This window comes from Lissotriton vulgaris, chromosome 8 (assembly GCF_964263255.1).
Source record: "Lissotriton vulgaris chromosome 8, aLisVul1.2, whole genome shotgun sequence".
NCBI classification, from domain to species: Eukaryota; Metazoa; Chordata; class Amphibia; order Caudata; family Salamandridae; genus Lissotriton; species Lissotriton vulgaris.
Window position 1 is genome coordinate 1,509,129,008 of NC_141696.1, and position 13,534 is coordinate 1,509,142,541.

The following is a 13,534-nucleotide window of genomic DNA, read 5'->3' on the forward strand; positions in this document are numbered from 1 at the left end:
TAATTATTGAATATAATTTGAACAGAATAGTACATCTGCTTCTTAGCAGGCAGGTGGACTTAGAACAGATAGAGAAACTCGTTTTAGTTTTATTCGAAATCACAACAAATTTGATTATTATTGATGCAAAGAAATCGTGCTGTTACCTTAAAAAATAGGGGCGGATTAAGAATTTGGTGGTCCTAAAACCGCCAAACTCACGGTGGTCCACCTGCTGCATTACGACTTCAAAAGTCGTTGCGGCGAGGGCCACCGGCTGCACCAGGGAACGTCGTTCCCTGGCGGTGGTGGAGCTGTGCCACAATGTAACATGCTGACCGGGACTCAAAAGTCGTTGCGGCGAGGGCCACCGGCTGCACCAGGGAACGTCGTTCCCTGGCAGTGGTGGAGCCCACTCCACCATCACCACACTTGCACCACACATAGTCATCTCACAAAACCAGTGCTCCAGCGTAGTCGCCTTGTCGCAGCACGCCCCTTTTCGTAGAGAACTGTGATGGCCCCAATGATGAAGCATGTCACCGTGGGGCAACCCCGGTGAGTGAGGGGACTCTAGAAAGAAATTTTTCTTTCTTACACAATCTGGTACACACTGACTTAGTAAGCAGTAACCACACAATACCTACCAGGTCTCTGGACCCTTCACATAGGGTTCCTGTATTGCATATACTGACTGGAGGCCGACCTGGTTTGGTTTACCCTCCTTCTCCCTCTATTTTTGTTGAGTGGTGGAGCTGGGCCACAATGTAACATGCTGACCGGGACTCAAAAGTCGTTGCGGCGAGGGCCACCGGCTGCACCAGGGAACGACGTTCCCTGGCGGTGGTGAAGCTGTGCCACTATGTAACATGCTGACCGGGACTCAAAAGTCGTTGCGGCGAGGGCCACCTGCTGCACCAGGGAACGTCGTTCCCTGGCGGTGGTGGAGCTGTGCCACAATGTAACATGCTGACCGGGACTGCTACAGTCCCGCTTAGCATATCATGAGTTCTGCCACCACCTGCCATTTCATGGCAGGAGACCCAACATGAAAAGAATGGCAGTGGAGGAACAAAGGGGGCTCTACAGGGCCCACATGCCCCCCGCCATGGGGATACATTCAGAGGGGCACTACATGTGCGCCTCTCTCTGTATTCCTCCAATGTTCCAGCACGGCATGGACGTCACCGCCCATGCCGTGCTGGACATTTTTTGCTGTTCCCATTGCGATGCTTGTTTTCCAGGTACCACCAAGGGAAAGATGAAGGACTGACTGTCTTGCGCGAGTTCAACTCATAATAAGGCGGGCAGTCCTTGCGCGTCTTTGGCGTAGCTGTGCCGGCGGAGAGCCGAGTCGTAATCAGGCACATAGTTTTTTTAATGGCTGCTAGGCGTTTCCCCCCCCCCCCCTGTGCTGGAAATTGCCATTTTAGTGGCACCATGACGAGCTCAGCTCGTCATCAGCACACGACACCCGTGGGTGATGACGAGCTGAGCTCGTCATCAGCATCGAAGGGGTTAAGGTATGGCAAGTTTTTTTTTTTTTAAAGAACACAAAGAAAATATCTTCGAAAGTTACATTATTGTCCTACCAGCACACTTTTTTTAGGCCAATGTGCACATGATCAAGTAATATGATGTTACTCGCAGCACAAGAGAGCAAGGGATGGCCCCAGGCTGTTTGCTGTGGTGTAGAAGCCAAATGTAAACGGCAGCTGAACGGTCCAATGAATGAAGAGGACTGACTCAGAGTCCCTCTATGTATTTATTATTATCTTTTTTGTTTACATCACAAGACTGTGAGACTATTACAACTATCTCAAGGCCTAACCTAAAAATGTTGCAAATCATTGTGCATTTTAACTGAATAAAATACGATGACATCACTTAACATAACCAGGCCCTGCAGCGTTGTGCCTGGCGTGCTGATAAACACAAGTGTATGATACAGAAAAGGGGGTGGGGGTGATGAACAGAGTGTCTGAATTAAGCAGACCACTCTTACCCAGTCCAAAGATCAGGGCTTGATCCATCACCGTTATTTATCTCACTGCACCATCCCAGCTCAGAACCTGGCTATATGCAAATCAGTCTGTCCCTGGCCCAGTGCATCATGGAAACAGGGCAGACTAAACTACCAAGCCAATTCTTCACCAGAAAGGAGACAAGCCACCGGGGACCGGTTTCTGGCATTTCAGCCGTCTTCGGCCCGGCTTGCTTGAATCCTGATGGTGCAGTGAGAAAGGGACTCATGTCTGAGTATACCCTGCCACACCTATAGTGGCCAAAAACGATACAGAAAAGGGGGTGGTGATGAACAGAGTGTCTGAATTAAGCAGACCACTCTTACCCAGTCCAAAGATCAGGGCTTGATCCATCACCGTTATTTATCTCACTGCACCATCCCAGCTCAGAACCTGGCTGTATGCAAATCAGTCTGTCCCTGGCCCAGTGCATCATGGAAACAGGGCAGACTAAACTACCAAGCCAATTCTTCACCAGAAAGGAGACAAGCCACCGGGGACCGGTTTCTGGCATTTCAGCCGTCTTCGGCCCGGCTTGCTTGAATCCTGATGGTGCAGTGAGAAAGGGACTCATGTCTGAGTATACCCTGCCACACCTATAGTGGCCAAAAACGATACAGAAAAGGGGGTGGTGATGAACAGAGTGTCTGAATTAAGCAGACCACCCCCTTTTCTGAATCATTTTTGTCCACCATAAGCGTGGAAGGGTATACTCAGATGTGAGTCCCTAGCTCATTGCACCATCAGGATTCAAGCAAGCCGGGCCGAAGACGGCTGAAATGCCAGAAACCGGTCCCCGGTAGCTTGTTTCCTTCCCAGTATAAGAATTGGCTTGGTAGTTTGGTCTGCCCTGTTCCCATGATGCACTGGGCCAGGGTCAGACTAATTTGCATATAGCCAAGTTCTGAGCTGGGATGGTGCAGTGAGCTAAAAAACGGTGATGGATCAAGCCCTGATCTTTGGACTGGGTAAGAGTGGTCTGCTTAATTCAGACACTCTGTTCATCACCACCCCCTTTTCTGAATCATTTTTGTCCACCATAAGCGTGGAAGGGTATACTCAGATGTGAGTCCCTAGCTCATTGCACCATCAGGATTCAAGCAAGCCGGGCCGAAGACGGCTGAAATGCCAGAAACCGGTCCCCGGTAGCTTGTTTCCTTCCCAGTATAAGAATTTGCTTGGTAGTTTGGTCTGCCCTGTTCCCATGATGCACTGGGCCAGGGTCAGACTAATTTGCATATAGCCAAGTTCTGAGCTGGGATGGTGCAGTGAGCTAAAAAACGGTGATGGATCAAGCCCTGATCTTTGGACTGGGTAAGAGTGGTCTGCTTAATTCAGACACTCTGTTCACCACCACCCCCTTTTCTGAATCATTTTTGTCCACCACAAGCGTGGAAGGGTATACTCAGATGTGAGTCCCTAGCTCATTGCACCATCAGGATTCAAGCAAGCCGGGCCGAAGACGGCTGAAATGCCAGAAACCGGTCCCCGGTAGTTTGTTTCCTTCCCAGTATAAGAATTGGCTTGGTAGTTTGGTCTGCCCTGTTCCCATGATGCACTGGGCCAGGGTCAGACTAATTTGCATATAGCCAAGTTCTGAGCTGGGATGGTGCAGTGAGCTAAAAAACGGTGATGGATCAAGCCCTGATCTTTGGACTGGGTGTGAGAAGTTGGCCCGATATGCAACGTTCGCTATTCTAGCGACCGCTATGTATCGTTCCAACGACCCTTATGGTGTTTGGTTGTAAGTCAACCTATAGACCAGCTATCCTAGTAGCGTGGATACGAGCAGTCTAAGGCTAAAGACTCGAGAGGGCGTGTTAAGCCAGCTGTTTACCACACATGTACCCCTTGAACACCCAGTGAAAGGACACCACACAAGTGTTATGAAAATAAACAGGATATTTATTAAGAATCACAACAGCCCTGCACTCTTTATGAGGACAGGGTACTAAGCACAAACCAAATCTCTTTAGCAAATACTTCAAGTGCACAATTAAAACAAGTGTCCGAGGACACGGAAAGGTTAAGGTCTCGGGCGGACCCGATAAGGCAAGTCGGAAGCGAGGGACTCGGGACCCTAGAGTAAGGAGGCTATGCAGGCACCGAAATGCCGAGTTACCTAGCCACGAGGGCTGCGGCTGCACAAGTCTTACAGGCGTCGGGGTCTTCGCTGACGAGCCAGGAGCCGGAAGAAAGGAGTTGCTGGCCGGCGACCAGTGCTGAATAGTTCGTAGAGATCCAAGCCTGGATCGGAGATTGATGAAACCTGAAAGCAGAGGGGACCAAGTTCGTACTACTAGCCAGTAGTCAGAGGGTACCAGGAAGGCACCGGTTGGCCGTCACCTCGACTAGGTGAGTGGGCGACGCTAGGCTCTGCAGTCTCACGGACCAGGAGGCTTTGTCGGCGACCACGGTGGAGGTGCGAGCTGTCCCACGAAGGATGATGCTGTCGGCGTCGCTGGGCCCAAGATGGGGCAACAAGCCTTGGCAGATCTCAGGGCCACGGGGTGGGCCTAAGATGGCGTCTTGAGTGGACCAGGAGGGTCCGGGGTGCTTCTCGCAAAGATGGAAGCAAGGGCCAGTCTGGAGCAACCAGACCAGCAGTGATGATTCTCGGATGTCGTCCCAGAAGGGCACAAGCCAGCGGCGAGTGACCAGACAACGTGCTGAGCAGCGAGCAGAAGGGCCCCACGCAGATCGTGGAGATGCTGGGAGACTGCACTTCGATGCTAGAGCGGCTCAGGATCGGGGCTTCTCGGACCCCAGAGCACTCACCAGAGAGTTACCTCGATGGTCGTGCTGGTTTTTAAGAGCGTGCAGGTTCTGATGATGGCCGGTCCCTCGAGGTCTCGTCGCACCCACAGATCACAGCTGAGCTGATGACGTGGGTAGAGGTCAGAGGTGCCAGGGAAGCCGGTTCTCGTCGAGCTGGGCCGTCGGATCCTTGAGGAAGGACTTGCAGCAAACCGCAGAGTTCTTAGTTGGTGCCCGCTGACGCAGGGTGACTACTCCTTAGCCACAAGGGAGAAATCTTGAGAAGAGTCTTGAGTGTCCTTTCGTAGGAAGTAGTTCTTGATTCAAAGATGATCTAATTTGGAAGGGTCCCCGCTCCGGTCTTTATCCTAAAGAAAGGGGTGGGTACATGACTAGGTCCTGCCCTAAAGGTGGGACCAGGAAGGGGGGTAGTTACGCCCCTCTCCCCTGCCGGGCTTTCCCCAGGCCAGGGCTGTCGCCCCTGGAACTGGTTCTAACCGGCAGATGCGTAGTGAGCACCGGGGTGCCACTCCGCAGTCACCTTCTCGCCAAAGCCCTACCTACCCAGAATACACAAACCCTGTCTGGGACGGTGCGAACAGCGCCCTTGACAGGAAACCCTTTGTCCAAGTGCTCCTCGCTGGAAGGACTCCCAGCAGCAGGAGGTCAGACTTGTGTCTGTGGTGGCAGCATCCATTTTGTGGAGCTGAGGCTTCAGTTAACTTTAACCGGGGTTCACAGTTACGTACATGTCGTGTCCCTCTAGAAGGGTGGGATACTAACCTCATCGCCAGAATTGGTGAGAGGGCAGCACCCCGATTCGTATGACACCTTACTCGACATGCTTTGATAATGCGATACCGGAGTTACCGATATGGTACGCGTTATCATGAAACAGCTATTGGGTCTTGATTCCGCAAGCTGCAGCCGGGCTCGGCTCGGGCCTGAACCTAGCTCACACGAGCCCACGCACTCTGCCTTCAGGATTGATAAGGCCTGCCATAGGAGTGACTGATAGGGACTCGGGTGTCCATTGTATGGTTAGATATAGGGCTACTATACCTAAAGCGAAGGGTGGTTACACGTCTTCGCCCCAGCTGTCGTGCAGCCAGTTGTGTCAAATTTAAGAGGCCAGCCAGGGGTGGCATAATACATGCTGCAGCCCCTGGCGGCCCTGGGTACACCTATGCCCTGCGTTACGGGGTCTGATAAGGTGGCCCAGTACCAATTGGTAAATGCACCTAGGGTACATATCGTAATTTAGAAAGAGAACAGCCAGGCTGTGGGTCTGATTAGCAGGCCCACAGCCAGAGAAAGTCGTAAACCAGTGAAACAAAAGCAAAAAATCTGGGTGATCATAGGATTGCAGACCCTACTCTCCTACATGACCCCCCCCCAAACGTCGGAACACTAAGCTAACCTTGACCAGGTGAGTCTTCTTGTTCTAAGTGGAAATATCTGGAGAGCCCATCGGCATTGCCATGATCAGTACCAGGTCTGTGTTCCACTGTAAAGTCCATCCCCTGTAGGGAAATGGACCACCTAAGCAGTTTGGGGTTTTCACCCTTCATCTGATTTAGCCACAAGAGGGGCTTATGGTCGGTCTGAATCTTGAAGTGAGTGCCAAACAAGTATGGCCTCAGCTTCTTCAGGGCCCAAACCACAGCAAAGGCCTCCCTCTCAATAGCTGACCAATTCTTCTCTCTAGGGGTCAGCCTTCTACTTATAAAAGCAATGGGCTGGTCTTGACCATCAAAATTCAGTTGAGAAAGAACAGCTCCCACACCCAACTCAGAAGCATCTGTTTGGACAATGAATGGTTTGGAGTAGTCCGGACTCTTGAGGATAGGCGCCGTGCACATGGCCTGCTTTAGGTCATCGAATGCTTTTTGACAGCTCGCTGTCCACTGAACCTTTTTTGGCATTTTCTTGCTTGTCAGTTCGTTTAATGGTGTCACGATGGAACCATAGTTCCTGACAAACTTCCGGTAGTATCCAGTCAGGCCCAAGAAAGCTCGAACCTGAGTCTGGGTGGTTGGAGGAGCCCAGTCCCTGATTGACTGTATCTTGCTCTCCAGTGGCTGAACCTGGCCTCCACCTACAAGGTGGCCCAGGTATACAACCTGTGTCTGCCCTATCTGGCACTTGGTGGCCTTGATAGTGAGACCTGCTGCTTTCAGTGCCTCTAACGTCTTCCGCAGGTGGACCAGGTGATCCTCCCAGGTGGAGCTAAAGACAGCGATATCGTCAAGATACGCCGCGCAGAAGTCATCCAGCCCAGTAAGGACTTGATTCACCAACCGTTGGAAGGTGGCAGGTGCATTTTTCAGACCGAAGGGCATCACCACGAACTGATAATGCCCACCAGGGGTTGAAAATGCGGTTTTAGGTTTGGCGTCCTCAGCTAACCTGATTTGCCAATACCCAGCTGTCAGGTCAAACGTACTTAGGTAGTTGGCCGAAGCCAATCTATCGATAAGCTCGTCTGCCCTTGGTATTGGGTGGGCGTCAGTCTTAGTGACTGCATTGAGACCCCTGTAGTCTACGCAAAACCTCATCTCTCTCTTACCACCCTGGGTGTGAGGTTTCGGCACTAGAACTACGGGACTAGCCCAAGGGCTATCCGAGGGTTCAATGACTCCCAGCTCCAACATTTTCTGCACTTCACTCTTGATGCAGTCTCTAACGTGATCAGGCTGCCGGTAGATTTTACTCTTCACGGGCAAGCTGTCACCAGTGTCAACCTCATGGGTACACCAATCGGTCTGGCTGGGTGTTAGAGAAAACATATGTCTGAACGACTGAAGAACCTGTTTACAGTCGCTCTGTTGATGTTCGGAGAGGCTGCCACAAAAGACAACACCATCTGCCGATCCATCGTCAGGATTCTGAGTGAGCAGGTCGGGGAGAGGGTCACTCTCCTCCTCCTGTCCCTCATCTAGGGCCATGAGCAAACTCATGTCCTTCCTGTCGACATATGCTTTTAGCCTGTTGACATGGAGCACCCTGTGGGGGCTCCGGGGAGTTCCCAGGTCGACCAGGTAGGTGACCTCTCCCTTTTTCTCCAGGATGGTGTAGGGCCCGGACCACTTGTCCTTGAGTGCTGCTGGGGCCACTGGCTCCAACACCCACACCTTCTGTCCGGGCTGGTAAACAGTCAAGACAGCCTTTTGGTCATGCCAAGCTTTTTGGAGTTCTTGGCTGGCCTTAAGGTTTTCAGATGCCTTTTCCATGTATTCAGCCATCCGCGAGCGGAGGCCAAGCACATAGTCCACTATGTTGGTTGCAGGCTTTTTGAGAGGTCTCTCCCATCCTTCCTTCACCAAACACAGGGGTCCCCTTACAGGATGCCCGTACAAAAGTTCAAAAGGGCTGTAGCCAACCCCCTTCTGTGGGACTTCTCTGTAGGCGAACAAGAGGCAGGGGATCAGGACGTCCCATCTACGCCGAAGCTTTTCCGGTAGTCCATGAATCATCCCTTTTAGGGTCCTGTTGAATCTCTCAACAAGCCCATTGCATTGTGGGTGATAGGGTGTAGTGAACTTGTAGTTAACACCACATTCCTTCCACATAGCAGTTAAGTAGCTCGACATAAAGTTTGCACCTCTGTCGGAGACGACCTCCTTAGGGAAGCCCACTCTGGAGAACACTCCAACTAGGGCTCTTGCCACAACAGGGGCTGTAGTGGTCCTAAGGGGAATAGCTTCAGGATACCTGGTGGCATGATCCACTACCACCAGTATAAACTTGTGCCCTGATGCTGTAGGTGGTTCCATGGGACCGACGATGTCGATCCCCACCCGTTCAAAGGGTACCCCCACCACAGGCAGTGGTATAAGGGGGGCCTTTGTCGTGCCACCTGACTTACCACTGGCTTGGCAAGTGACACAGGAGCGGCAAAACTCCTTGGTATCTTCGTTCATGTGAGGCCAGTGAAAGTGTGAGACGAGCCTGTCCCACGTTTTCGTCTGGCCCAAGTGACCTGCTAAGGGAATCTCGTGGGCCAAGGTAAGTAGGAAACCACGCTGAGACAAGGGTACAACCAGCCTCCTGGTCATGCCAGGCTTGGGGTCTCTTGACTCAGTGTACAGGAGTCCATCTTCCCAGTATACCTTGTGGGTACCTGTGGCGTTCCCAGCAGCCTCAGCAGCAGCCTGCTGTCTGAGGGGTTCAAGAGAAGGGCAGTCTAACTGGTCCTTCCCCAGGTCTTCCCTTGAGGGTCCCCCTGAACCCAAGAATTCAACTTGATCAAGTTCGAATTCCCTAGGCTCAGTTTCCCGCAATTCCTGTAGGTCAGCCTCCTCCGAGACTTGATCCTCGACCTGGGGCAAGGGGGAAGGCGCAGCCTTAACCCTACTGCTCTTTTTCTTGGGAGGTGTCTGGTCCTTTGTTCCAGGATCCAGCACCTGTTCAGTGGGGCATTTCCTGACCTGTGACCTAGTCACGGCGAACACATGTGCTGGCAAACCTAACATTTCCATGTGAGTCCGGTGCTCCACTTCTGACCATTGTGACGACTCCAAATCATTGCCCAACAAACAATCCACTGGGAGGTCTGGACTAACTACAACCTTCTTTTGGCCAGTTACCCCTCCCCAGGAGAAAGCTACAATTGCCATACTGTGATTGGTAGTGACATTGCTTGCATTGGTCACCAGGAATTCTGTACCTGGCATGATCTGTCCAGGGTCCACAAAGTTAGGCGTCACCATGGTGACGCTGGCACAAGTGTCCCTATAGGCCTGAGCCATCTTTCCATTTATGAAAGGCGTCTGTCGGTATTTGCCCAAAGAATTGGGGCTTACGTCAGGGGACACGTCCACGTCCCCTGTACTGACAAGGACAGCCTGAGTGAGTGTGCCAACTAAGTTGTCACGCCCCTCAGAACCCAGGGTTAACCCTACTAAACCCTTGGGAGGCGCACTACCACTGCTGACTGTACTAGGGGGCACAGGTGCCTTAGGGGCTGCAGTGGCAGGAGTCTGCCCTCATCCTTTCTTGGTGCACTCACTAAACCAGTGAGATTTACTTTTACAGTACTGGCACCATCTTTTGGATTGGCCTTCTTTCTTCTTTTGGGGAGCCTGACCCCCACCCTCTTTGGGTTGTTGGGGACCTGTCGAAGACTTCTGGTCACTTTGTTCCCCTTTAGAATCTTTACCCTTCTGGTCTGCTTTCTTCTGACCACCTTGATTCTGGCCCTGGTTCTGTTTAACTCTTGTACGAACCCATCTGTCTGCCTTCTTTCCCAATTCTTGGGGAGAGGTCAGATCCGAGTCTACAAGATGCTGATGCAACAACTGGTTCTGACAATTGTTTAAAATTTGTTCTCTCATCATCAAATTATACAATCCTTTGTAATCAGTAACCTTACTGCCCAGCAACCAGCCCTCAAAAGCCTTAGTGGCACAATCAACAAAATCAGACCAATCTTGAGACTGCGTTTTCTGGGTATCCCTGAACAGCACCCTGTACTGTTCAGTGGTTAGGCCGAACCCTTCAACGAGCGTATTTTTCAAGATTTGGTAATTGTTAGCATCCTCTACCCTTGTGGTGAGGAGCTTGTCTCTTCCTTTTCCTTCAAAGGAGAGCCACAAGATAGCTGCCCACTGACTCTGGGGAACGCCCTGCACAGTGCAGGCCCTCTCCAAAGCAGTAATCCATTTGTGGATGTCGTCCCCTTGTTTAAAGGGGGGCACTATCTTACCAAGGTGTTTCGTATCGAAACTCTTTTCCCTATTACTAGGTACATTGCTGCCACCAGTGGGGACTACCCCACTTAACTGTTGCTCTCTTGCAAAGGCAAGCCTCTCCTTGGCCAGGGCAAGTTCTTCCCTTTCAATCCTTAGATTAGCTGCCCTTTCCTTAGCTTCGTACACTCTCCTCTGGGGGGACGTCATCCCTCTCTGAGACGAGTTGTGAGAGCCATTGGTTTGAAGGGATCTGCCAGAGCCTCTTGACAGAGATCTGGCTCGTCCGTTCCCAATGTTAAGCTGACCTGATAGTGGCCCCAGGGGTCCCCCAGTACCGCTATCATGTTTGCTTAAGTTGGACCTGCTTAGTCTGACGACTTCTACCTGTCCCTTATCTGCCTCATCCCCAGAGAGATCCTCATCCTCATCCTCCTCCACATCCTCGTTCTCGGTTGCGAGGTGAATGAGGTCAGGATCGTCTCGGGTTCCCTCGAGGGGAGGCATGTCTCCTTCTGGATTAGAAGAGCTACGAAGTTTCTCAGCTCTTCTGGCATCATAAGTCTCCAAGAGACCAATCAGAAAGGATGTTGTGGGGTTAGACCCCTGCTGAATCTTCCTGGAGTGACACAACCGTCTCAACTCCTTGAAGCTCAGCACAGTATATCCTGAAGGGATGACCTGTGGAGGGTCAACTGACACAAGGGGAGACCCAGAGTTTCCTCCTTTGTCCGACATACTGTTTCTAGTGTGGTGTAAGTGATGCACCTACCTACACTATGTGTTTACCTACTGTTCCCTTGCTAAGAGTTGTAGCCAAGGTGTGCTAAGCCTTGAGGAGCTACAACAGCTGGTTCAGTAGAACTCAGAGTATTCTAAGCTTTTAGTTATATGTACTAACAGTACTTGTGCGATCTTTCAACAAGATATTCTTAGGATACGTGTGGTAAAACAACAGCAAGCTCAAATCCCAACCGCTGCTCACCAATGTGAGAAGTTGGCCCGATATGCAACGTTCGCTATTCTAGCGACCGCTATGTATCGTTCCAACGACCCTTATGGTGTTTGGTTGTAAGTCAACCTATAGACCAGCTATCCTAGTAGCGTGGATACGAGCAGTCTAAGGCTAAAGACTCGAGAGGGCGTGTTAAGCCAGCTGTTTACCACACATGTACCCCTTGAACACCCAGTGAAAGGACACCACACAAGTGTTATGAAAATAAACAGGATATTTATTAAGAATCACAACAGCTCTGCACTCTTTATGAGGACAGGGTACTAAGCACAAACCAAATCTCTTTAGCAAATACTTCAAGTGCACAATTAAAACAAGTGTCCGAGGACACGGAAAGGTTAAGGTCTCGGGCGGACCCGATAAGGCAAGTCGGAAGCGAGGGACTCGGGACCCTAGAGTAAGGAGGCTATGCAGGCACCGAAATGCCGAGTTACCTAGCCACGAGGGCTGCGGCTGCACAAGTCTTACAGGCGTCGGGGTCTTCGCTGACGAGCCAGGAGCCGGAAGAAAGGAGTTGCTGGCCGGCGACCAGTGCTGAATAGTTCGTAGAGATCCAAGCCTGGATCGGAGATTGATGAAACCTGAAAGCAGAGGGGACCAAGTTCGTACTACTAGCCAGTAGTCAGAGGGTACCAGGAAGGCACCGGTTGGCCGTCACCTCGACTAGGTGAGTGGGCGACGCTAGGCTCTGCAGTCTCACGGACCAGGAGGCGTTGTCGGCGACCACGGTGGAGGTGCGAGCTGTCCCACGAAGGATGATGCTGTCGGCGTCGCTGGGCCCAAGATGGGGCAACAAGCCTTGGCAGATCTCAGGGCCACGGGGTGGGCCTAAGATGGCGTCTTGAGTGGACCAGGAGGGTCCGGGGTGCTTCTCGCAAAGATGGAAGCAAGGGCCAGTCTGGAGCAACCAGACCAGCAGTGATGATTCTCGGATGTCGTCCCAGAAGGGCACAAGCCAGCGGCGAGTGACCAGACAACGTGCTGAGCAGCGAGCAGAAGGGCCCCACGCAGATCGTGGAGATGCTGGGAGACTGCACTTCGATGCTAGAGCGGCTCAGGATCGGGGCTTCTCGGACCCCAGAGCACTCACCAGAGAGTTACCTCGATGGTCGTGCTGGTTTTTAAGAGCGTGCAGGTTCTGATGATGGCCGGTCCCTCGAGGTCTCGTCGCACCCACAGATCACAGCTGAGCTGATGACGTGGGTAGAGGTCAGAGGTGCCAGGGAAGCCGGTTCTCGTCGAGCTGGGCCGTCGGATCCTTGAGGAAGGACTTGCAGCAAACCGCAGAGTTCTTAGTTGGTGCCCGCTGACGCAGGGTGACTACTCCTTAGCCACAAGGGAGAAATCTTGAGAAGAGTCTTGAGTGTCCTTTCGTAGGAAGTAGTTCTTGATTCAAAGATGATCTAATTTGGAAGGGTCCCCGCTCCGGTCTTTATCCTAAAGAAAGGGGTGGGTACATGACTAGGTCCTGCCCTAAAGGTGGGACCAGGAAGGGGGGTAGTTACGCCCCTCTCCCCTGCCGGGCTTTCCCCAGGCCAGGGCTGTCGCCCCTGGAACTGGTTCTAACCGGCAGATGCGTAGTGAGCACCGGGGTGCCACTCCGCAGTCACCTTCTCGCCAAAGCCCTACCTACCCAGAATACACAAACCCTGTCTGGGACGGTGCAAACAGCGCCCTCGACAGGAAACCCTTTGTTCAAGTGCTCCTCGCTGGAAGGACTCCCAGCAGCAGGAGGTCAGACTTGTGTCTGTGGTGGCAGCATCCATTTTGTGGAGCTGAGGCTTCAGTTAACTTTAACCGGGGTTCACAGTTACGTACATGTCGTGTCCCTCTAGAAGGGTGGGATACTAACCTCATCGCCAGAATTGGTGAGAGGGCAGCACCCCGATTCGTATGACACCTTACTCGACATGCTTTGATAACGCGATACCGGAGTTACCGATATGGTACGCGTTATCATGGAACAGCTATTGGGTCTTGATTCCGCAAGCTGCAGCCGGGCTCGGCTCGGGCCTGAACCTAGCTCACACGAGCCCACGCACTCTGCCTTCAGGATTGATAAGGCCTGC

General features: G+C 52.1%; 1 protein-coding gene across 5 annotated transcripts in view; it reads right to left on the reverse strand.

The window, feature by feature from the left end:
- The window catches only part of STXBP5L (syntaxin binding protein 5L), a 1,891,501-nt gene that overhangs the window by 1,353,210 nt on the left and 524,757 nt on the right, over positions 1 to 13,534 (reverse strand). The window lies entirely within an intron of this gene.